We start from the raw sequence: 9900 nt of genomic DNA, 5'->3' as shown, positions 1-9900 counted from the left end.
TGAAAGAAGTGTGAGAGATGTATGTACTGTACTGTATGTGTGGATTTATTACTGGGGAGATATTTACTCAAAGCACTCGGCTAAATCCTAGATTTATTGATATATATTGGACAATATAGATCTTAAATAAATACCTTAGGGAATTGGTTTTGGTATATGTGTGTGTGTGTGGGGGGGGAGGGGCAGCATGTGGCTGCATTGTCCACAGACCGCATGGGACAGAAGCTAGACTCCATTTTGGGAAAACTCCCATGATTCCAAAGTCTGTAACATATGGTTCAAAAGGGAATGGCAGCAGCCATTTTAGATTTGCAAGTCCAAACACATGGCATTCTTTGCTACACCATAATCACATAGCAGAAGCCATAAGACTCCACTATATTCCAACTTATATTACAATTCCAAGCAATCTAATCACCTTTCACAATTCCAAGCCAACACAGTATCTCAATAACCAGAGCATATGGTATGCTGGCTATGTTATATAATGTAGCCTGTAATTATATGCCAATCCCAGTCTGTACTACATTATGCTAACTTTTCAGGCCTAAAAACAACTAATTCCAGCCTTCCAGGACCAGCACCACATATCTCATGCTGTCCCTATGAGCCATCACAAAACCAGATCACCAGGTAACCACAAGTATCAGCCTGCCATTGCTACAAGCACATGCTATATTTCAGCAAGATGCACTATATAAAACCACTACAATCTGTTATAAATCACCATCCACAAATGTATACCAGGAATGCTATGCTACAGATTGTCTACTGTTCCAATTCATTACAGATTTCATAGAGTATTATCACCAACACATAACAATCACATGATTGCACAAGTACTATTAACCTTAAAGTCAAATGTATTTACATATTTAACTATTCTATGTCAATCATTTCACAACTACTTTACCACTAACACATATTTAACTATTCTATGTCAATCATTTATGAGATATTGAGAGTATGATACTTAGCCTTTGTAAGGAGCCTGGTGATGAGCAAGCCATGCTTCTGGATGCTAGGTTGGTTCTGAGTGAGTGAGCTCTGATTTCAAGTTCTCAGGTATACATGCAACCTGTGGGTGTGTCTTTCACAGCATGTGGGCTAGCTGTATCAGTGGGCTGGGATTGTCTATTCAGCCAAGGCTACAGTGTAGGGATGTTAATTCGGCTTCAGGTTACAGAAGCCAATATTATCATTCATTCTTTGTAGCTCTAAAATGGATATATGGAATTACTCTGTAACAGTCACCCTGGCAGATGGAACGGAGAAAGAGGTTCCCATGGCAAGAGTCTACCTGGACTGGGGAGCTGGACCAGAGTTGCGAGAAGTTGCCGTCATGGATGGTCTCCCAACTGATGTGGTCCTAGGAAATGATCTGGGTGGTGGGATCGTCACCACGTTTGCTGGTGCCATTCCCCGGAGTCAAGTTCCACAACCACCGTTGACATCAGCTACTCCAGCACAGCCCAGCCCAGAGGAAAAGACTACTGCTAGACAACTGCCAGCACAGCCAACCACAGCATCAACCAGCCCAGAGGAAAAGATTACAGCGGCTAGATCGGCACATCGACCCCGCATGCCGTTTGCCTCTGGTATGCCTACATCCCCTAGCAACGCAGAGGATGTTGGTTCCAGCTCGTTTGATTCTGTGGGGGTGCCCAATGATGCTCCTGACCCAAGTGGTTTGCCAACTCCGGCGGTGAGTATGAGAAACCACACTGACATTTCCGTGACTGACCACTACCAGACTGACCCTATTAGTCCCCACCTAGATCCCCCTATAGAATGTCCCAATTTAGGAGAGATTGAGTGCCACAGGCAGGAGTTTAGGGAGGCTCAACTCTCTGACCCATCCTTGACAGGCAGGAGGCGCCACTCTGGCAGCGGTCTTGACAGGGTTGGGGCAGGGAGTTTAACCTGGCGGGAAGGGTTAAGGTACAGGGTAGCCAGAAAAGTGGGAGGGGATAGACCGGATAGGGAATGTGTCCAACTGGTCCCCCCAGGGAACTTGCATGCGCATCCGGTGTCGGTTGCTAGTGAAAGCCCTTTGGACAGCCACTCAGAGATAGACCGTACACTGAAGTGCCTGACACAGAGCTTACCCTGGTCTGGAATGTCGGATGACGCCCAGACCAACTGTAAGGCTGGTGCCATGCGTTGGCAGCTGGGGCACTCCAGCGGTTGTGTTATCTCTGGGCCTCTGCCCATAGGAGAACCTTTACAGCAAGTTGCTGTGGACATAGCAGGTCCCCTGCCTGCACGCAGTAGATCGGGGAAGACATGCAGCCTCCCTGTAGTGGATGCCACACAGGATACAGAGGCTGGTGGTCTGGCCGCCATCACTGTGGCACAGGTAGCGGACGAGGAGGAAAGAGTAGGCCTAGGTGACAGGGTAGGTTTCCCGAGTCATAGGTCGACAGAGGAGGATTGGAGGGCAGGTCTGACAGTTAGGGCAGACAGTTGCCAGATAGAAATGACAGAGGTGCAGTGGCTGGGGCACCGTGTGGGAGGAGACAGGGGTAGGCCCAAAGCAGAGGCGACCAGAGACTGTCCACGGCCCACATCACCCAGACAGGTACTGACCTTAGAACCTGTAAGGCCCTACGGACACGTTGTCATTGACTTTAGTTCTGTAGTGAACCCCTTTACAGAGATGGCTAGGATGGGCATTCCCAAGTCAGTGGACTTTGCACCCGCTTGCGAGTTGGCATTCCAGTCATTGAAGGAGGCTCTGGTACCCGCTCCAGTGCTGATGGCGCACATTCTTGACCAGGACTGTGTTTTACGAACTACTGCGCCACTGCATGGAGTGGGAGCAGTACTGAGCCAGGAGGAGCCATATGGGCAGGAGCACCCTGTGGCCTGTTTGAGCAGAATACTGCTATTGTGGGAGGTGGGGCATGCCACAATTGGGACACCTTGGGTGGCACTTGTGTGTAACTGGCCCCCCGTCGTGGTGACTTACCACCCTCGTTAGGTGGCTGCAACCTACCTTGGGGAAATTGGACAGACTTTTGTGGTGGAGCCTTGAACTTGGACTTCAGGTGGACTATTTGAACATTGTGCACCCACGAAGAGAGGCCCACTGCACTATGGATGAACTGTCTAGGCCGGAGCCTACACCCCCTAGGTAGCGTCCCCTTCAACCCAACATACTGCGGGACCAGGAGTCAAATCGTTGGGACATGGCTCCCTGGTTTTCCCGCTTGAATTGGGGGGGGGAGGAGTGTGGCCGGAGAGACTAACCAGCCACACGTGTAATGGCGGCCGCGGCACTGAAGGGGTTAACCCCTAGTGCCCGGCGCCATTAGGAGGACAATAGGCGCTTGGCGTTACTGTTAAATGTACTTACGGCACTGGGCGCAGACTGTTTAAAAATATGTTTAATGATGTGTCTTAACATGTCATATGTAGTGCTCTGTGCACAATTGCAGGAAGGCATGTATAAATGCATTTATATTTAAGATGTGGTCACCTGTATTTTAAAGGGAAAATGCACTTACTATAGATGTCTGAATAATCATCTCCAGTCAGTAGGAAGTGGCATGCTAATGGCCCTGTCCTAGCAGAGAGGTGTGAAGGACAATACCTTTTGATGTGTAAGTACCTTAGAGAAAGATGCTAATCACGGGGGATCTCCTTATCCCATAGATAAAGTCTATGGGCTTGGAACCTGTTTCATGTAGCTGATTTAATTGATATACGAATCCTGAATGGTAGATGCAGGAAGGAAGAATATTTGTTTGGTAAATCCAATACAAACCGTATTTAAAGCTATGTGTTAAATGTATCAATGGTGAAGTGTAAACTCCCAGGTGGTAGGAATTGGAGTTTAAATTATACAAAACTTTGTGTGTGGCAGGAAAAAGGAAATAGTTTTTTTTGCACTTACTGACATCCTTGTAAAATTTAATTTATTTATATTTTGTGCGATAACCTGATTAGTTGGAGAAGACAGGGAGGGCTTACCCCCCTGTGGTACTGTGTAGAAAATTGACATAAAAAGGAGGCTTGCGTGCATCCAGTGTGTATTTGCACCATCTTCATTCTGCTGGAACATCTTGCTGTATGCTGTTGCCCCTAGCAATAGGGAAGAGTCTTTTTTAAGACTATTATTGAGCAAATAAACATCATCTGCCTCAAGAAGATTGCTTCATCTTGTGACCTTCAGGGTTATGCCAAACATAGCCCTGTCCTCCGGCTGTACAGGGAAGCACCTAACGTCTCCAAGTTCCGCCTTCCGCCAGCTACCGGTAGAGGCCTAGCAAGTGGCTAGTGGGGATTCGTCAACACAACACAAGTATGGTAAGGCAGTGTGTCGGCACATACAGAGCAGAACCGTGGTTCCAAATGCCACGGCAAGTTAGGAGTTTGGTGGTGGCAGCATAAAACCGCCCACAGCGCAGTGGGTGGAGTCAGTAACAGGCGGTTACTGACGGTAAGCGGGAATCCCCTATGTGATCAGGTCCCGTGTGACCTAACCTTCCATTCTGTGCACAGGAGACGGGACGCGAAAGCGGTGAGTGCTTTCATACGGAACCGTCCTGTCACACCCTCCCACAGCCTAACCATAACCCTCCCTTCCCGCAGCCTAACCCTAACCTCCGCTCCCGCAGCCTAACCTTAACCTCCCCTCCTGCAGCCTAACCCTAACCCCCCCTCCTGCAGCCTAACCCTAAGTTCCTGCAGCCTAACCCTCCCCTCCCACAGCCTAACCCTCCTGCAGCCTAACCCTAACCCTCCTGCAGCCTTATTCTAACCATCCCCTCCCACAGCCTAAGCCTCCCCTTCCTCAGCCTAACCATAACCCTCCCCTCCTGCAGCCAAACCCTAACCCTCCCCTCCCGCTGCCTAACCCAAACCCTCCCGAAGCCTAACCCTCCCTCCTGCAGCCTAACCCTAACCCTCCCACAGCCTAACCCTCCCCTCCTGCAGCCTAACCCTCCCCTCCTGCAGCCTAACCCTCCCCTTCTGCAGCCTAACCCTCCCCTCCTGCAGCCTAACCCTCCCCTCCCGCAGCCTAACCCTAACCCTCCATACCTGCAGCCTAACCCTAACTCCCCCTCCTGCAGCCTAACCCTAACTACCCTGCAGACTAACCCTAACCCTCCCCTAGCCTAATTCTAACCATCCCCTCCCACAGCCTAACCCTAACCCTCCCTGCAGCCTGTTACGCACACCAGTGCTAACAGGAGTATACCGGTATATGAACAGAGAGGGAAGCGAAGCAAAACGAACTCACAGACAGTATAACATAACATACACAGGAGGTGATGGAATAACTAATAAACACAAAGTGAACGGAGAAGCCCAAAGGCTCAGGAATTGGGTGTCTCCCTAGTGTCAGGAATGCTCAGATGGAATAGAGCGGACAATGAAGCGAGGTGTGGTGATTTAACATGTGGAGCACCTGAAATGATGTTGCTAAGAGCAACAGAAAAAACCCCAAAGGGTTACCAACGGGTGTGGGAATAAACTCCTTGGTCAGAGATAGAAATATAGACACAAGGAGAGTATCCACAATCCTAACCCCCACTTGCAGGGCACAGGTTCAGCTTACTGCCACTAAACTGACACCTGGACGCCCTGCACAGTGAGGGAGGATTAAGCAAGCAGGTCTGAAAGTACAGCCGCAAACCTGCTGGGTTCACAGAATAGCAAAAGAACCCCAGCAGGTCAAACAACTGACTCCAGTCTTACTGCTAGGTCCGGATTGGCAGAATGAAGTACCGAATCCCAAGGCCTATTCGCAGTAAGCAACAAGTAAATACAAAGTCACACAGTACTAGCCAACTCTCTGGAACTGACTAACAAACAAAGATTCAGCAGCATTTGCCTAGCCTGAGAGGATGGTTTATATAGCAGGTGCTGTCCACGCCCCACTCAGACCTCACAGACTGTGAGCACAAAACCAGCGCCGGATTCCCTGCCGTGCACAGAGCCTGTAACCACTACACAGTAAAAACCCGGACCGGAGTATCAGCTGCGCTCAGGTTACTTCGCTAACACTTGCCTCCCGGTTGCCATGGCGACGTGGCAGCACAGAGCAGGAAATCCTAACAGTACCCCCCCTCTGACGAGGGGTCAAAGAACCCCTACCACCGGGTTTATCGGGGAACTGCGAGAAGAAAGAGCGTATCAGTCTGGGGGCATGAAGATCACAACTGCGCACCCACGACCGCTCCTCCGGGCCATACCCCTTCCAGTGCACCAAAAATGACAGCCGACCCCGAACCATCTTGGAGTCAAGAACCCTTTCAACCACAAACTCCCTCTGACCCCGTATCAGAAGAGGAGAAGGTCTTCCACTGGAAGAAGGATTACTAACCGCCAGTTTTAAAAGGGAACAATGAAATGTTTTATTGATACCCAATGAACGGGGCAGATCTAACTGAAATGCCACCGGATTGATAACCCTGGTGATCTTATAAGGGCCGATGAACCGGGGGCCTAACTTATGAGATGGCTGTCTCAACTTCAAATTCTTGGTGGACAACCAGACGAAGTCTCCTAATTTGAAGCTGCAGGGTCTTCTCCGCTTATCAAAAACCCTTTTGGTCACTAATGACACAGACACAAGGGCTTTCTTCACTTTCCTCCAAATACCCCTAAGGACCGAAACAACAGAGGAACCACCAGGCGTGGAATCCAGGGGGTCAAAAGAATTGGCCTTAGGATGATGCCCATACACACAAAGGAAGGGAGAGATCCCTGTAGCAGAGTGAGCCGCGTTGTTATAGGCAAACTCCGCCATGGACAGATGAGCAACCCAGTCAGTATGACACTTGGAGACATAACACCTGAGGAACTGCTCCAAGGACTGGTTCACCCTCTCAGTCTGCCCATTAGACTGTGGATGGTAGCCTGACAACAAGCTCACAGAAATCTGGAGATCAGAACAAAATGCCCTCCAGAATTTGGCCACAAACTGGGATCCACGGTCAGAGACCACATCAAGTGGCAACCCGTGGAGGCGCACAACATGCTGCATAAATAACTCAGGCGTCTGGCCGATGGCAACCCAACCAGTGGAACGAAATGCGCCATCTTCGAAAACCTGTCAATGACAACCCAAATGGCTGTCATCCCCGAGGATTTGGGCAAGTCCACCACAAAATCCATGGAAATGTGGGTCCATGGCTTAGACGGAATAGAGAGTGGATGTAATGGGCAGACAGGAACCCCTCTAGGAGTTTTATTTCGGGCACAAACGTCACATGCCCGAACCCACTGATCCACATCCCTAGCCACCGAGGGCCACCACACCGCCCTAGACAGCAACTCCCGAGTTCTGGCAATACCCGGATGCCCTGCCGACCTCTTGGCATGGAATTCCAGGAACACTCGCTGTCTTAACCTAGGAGGCACAAACAAGAGACCTACCGGAAGGTCTGGAGGAGCCTGCTCCTGTGCTCTAAGGACTAATGACAAGAGGTCCTGGGTAATGCCCACTTTAATACATGATGGGGACACAATGGGCAATGGCTCCTCGGTGGTCTCCTGGATTGGAGCAAAACTCCGCGAGAGCGCATCAGCCTTGATGTTTTTTGACCCAGGGCGATATGTTATCAAAAAATTAAAGCGAGCAAAAAACAAAGCCCATCGTGCCTGCCTGGCATTGAGCCGTTTCGCTGACTCTAAATATGCCAGATTCTTATGGTCGGTGAGAATTGAGACCACAAACATAGCCCCCTCAAGCCAGTGTCTCCACTCCCCGAGTGCATCCTTTATAGCCAACAATTCCCGGTTACCCACATCATAATTCATCTCGGCAGACGAAAATTTACGGGAAAAGTAAGCACAGGGATGAAGGCGATTATCAGACACCCCCATCTGAGAGAGCACTGCCCCAATACCTATCTCAGAGGCATCCACTTCTACCACAAAAGGACGCTCTGGATCTGGGTGTCGCAGCACCTTGGCCGAGACAAATGCCCTTTTGAGACGGGCAAAGGCCGCTTTGGCCTCACAAGACCAGTGAGCAACATCCGCCCCTTTCTTAGTGAGTGCCACCAAGGGGGCCACTATAGACGAAAATCCAGCGATAAACCGTCTATAAAAATTCGCAAAGCCCAGAAAACGCTGAAGCGCCTTCAAACTAGTGGGCTGCACCCAATCCAGGACTGCCTGTACCTTAGAACCCTCCATTTGGAAACCTTCTGAGGAGATAATATACCCTAGAAATGCGATTTGCTGGACTTCAAACTCGCACTTCTCCAGCTTCGCCCCAAGCTGGTGGTCTCTGAGTTTCTGGAGGACTAAGCGTACATGCTTCCGATGTTCCTCCAGGGAATGAGAGAAGATTAGGATGTCATCTAGATAAACAACTAAGAATCTATCCAAATATTCCCTGAGCACATCGTTCATGAATTCCTGGAAGACTGCCGGGGCATTAGAGAGCCCAAAAGGCATCACCAAATATTCATAATGCCCTGAGTGGGTATTAAAGGCAGTCTTCCATTCATCCCCCTCTCTTATTCGGATTAGATTGTAAGCACCGCGTAGGTCAATCTTAGAAAAAATGGTGGCAGTACGAAGCTGGTCAAACAAAACCGAAATGAGAGGCAGTGGGTACAAGTTTTTAATCTTGATACGGTTCAATTCCCTGAAGTCGATGCAGGGTCGCAACGAACCGTCCTTTTTACCCACAAAGAAGAACCCCGACCCAACTGGGGACTGTGAGGGTCTGATAAATCCCTTAGCCAAGTTCTCCTGAATGTACTCTGCCATAGCCTGAGTCTCAGGACGTGACAGGGAGTACAACCTGCTCTTGGGAAGCTTAGCATCCGGCAACAAATCAATGGCACAGTCATAGGGGCGATGGGGAGGTAGTACCTCCGCAACTTTTTTGGAGAACACATCCGCAAAATCTGCATAACATCCTGGCAATCCTGGCAAACTTAGCTGCGAGAGCCTGACTGGAAGGCTCAAGCAACTCCTGAAACAATCACTACCCCAACTAAGAATCTCCTCAGAGACCCAGTCAAATTGAGGGTTATGGGCCCTTAACCAGGGTAACCCCAAAACCAATGGGGCAAAAGAACAGACAGTCACATAAAAAGACAATTTTTCAGAGTGTGTGGCTCCAATAAACAAAGGAATTTGGCTGGTGCAGGAAGTAATTTTACCCTGGGACAATGGTTCCCCTTTTAACCCACAGATCTCAATCTCTGTTGCCAAAGGTACTGAGGGAACAGAGTGTTCCAGGGCGAATTGACGGTCCATGAAAACTCCATCGGCCCCACTGTCAACAAAGGCCTCAGTCTTGACAGTTTGACCGAGGATCTCCAAAGTCACCGGAATGAGAAAAGTCTTTTTGGGAAATTCTGACTTCTGGCCTGACAGGATATTTCCCATCACCCTCAGGCCCTGAAGTTTTCCGGTTTTTCTGGGCATGATACTACAACATGACCTTTATTCCCACAGTACAAACACAAACCCTGCTGTCTCCTCCGCGTCTTCTCACGCGAGGAGAGGCGGGTAGCCCCAATCTGCATAGGCTCCTCGGAATATTCCTCAGAGTCTGAGGTTCCCTTGGGAAAAAAGGAAACTGCGGTCTCCCTTTCAAGCTTACGCTCTCTCAGCCGTCTATCCACCCGGATGGATAACTGCATGAGCTGATATAAGGTATCAGGCGAGGGATATTGTACCAGTAGGTCCTTTATCTGGTCAGAAAGGCCCCTTCGGTACTGGTTTCTCAGGGCTGGGTCATTCCACTGGGTATCATGAGCCAACCTCCGAAACTCCGTACTATAAACCTCAGCTGGCCGTCGCCCTTGCTTAAGAACCGTAATCTGAGCCTCGGCTGAAGCCATCTTGTCAGGGTCATCATACAAAATGCCCAGTGCCGTAAAAAAAAGCATCAACACTTTTTTAAGCGACGGACAGTCAGGC

The sequence above is a fragment of the Pseudophryne corroboree genome, chromosome 2 (genome assembly GCF_028390025.1).
Source record: "Pseudophryne corroboree isolate aPseCor3 chromosome 2, aPseCor3.hap2, whole genome shotgun sequence".
In the NCBI taxonomy this organism is placed as follows: domain Eukaryota; kingdom Metazoa; phylum Chordata; class Amphibia; order Anura; family Myobatrachidae; genus Pseudophryne; species Pseudophryne corroboree.
The sequence above is the reverse complement of the archived record's forward strand: the minus strand, read 5'-3'. Positions refer to the sequence as shown.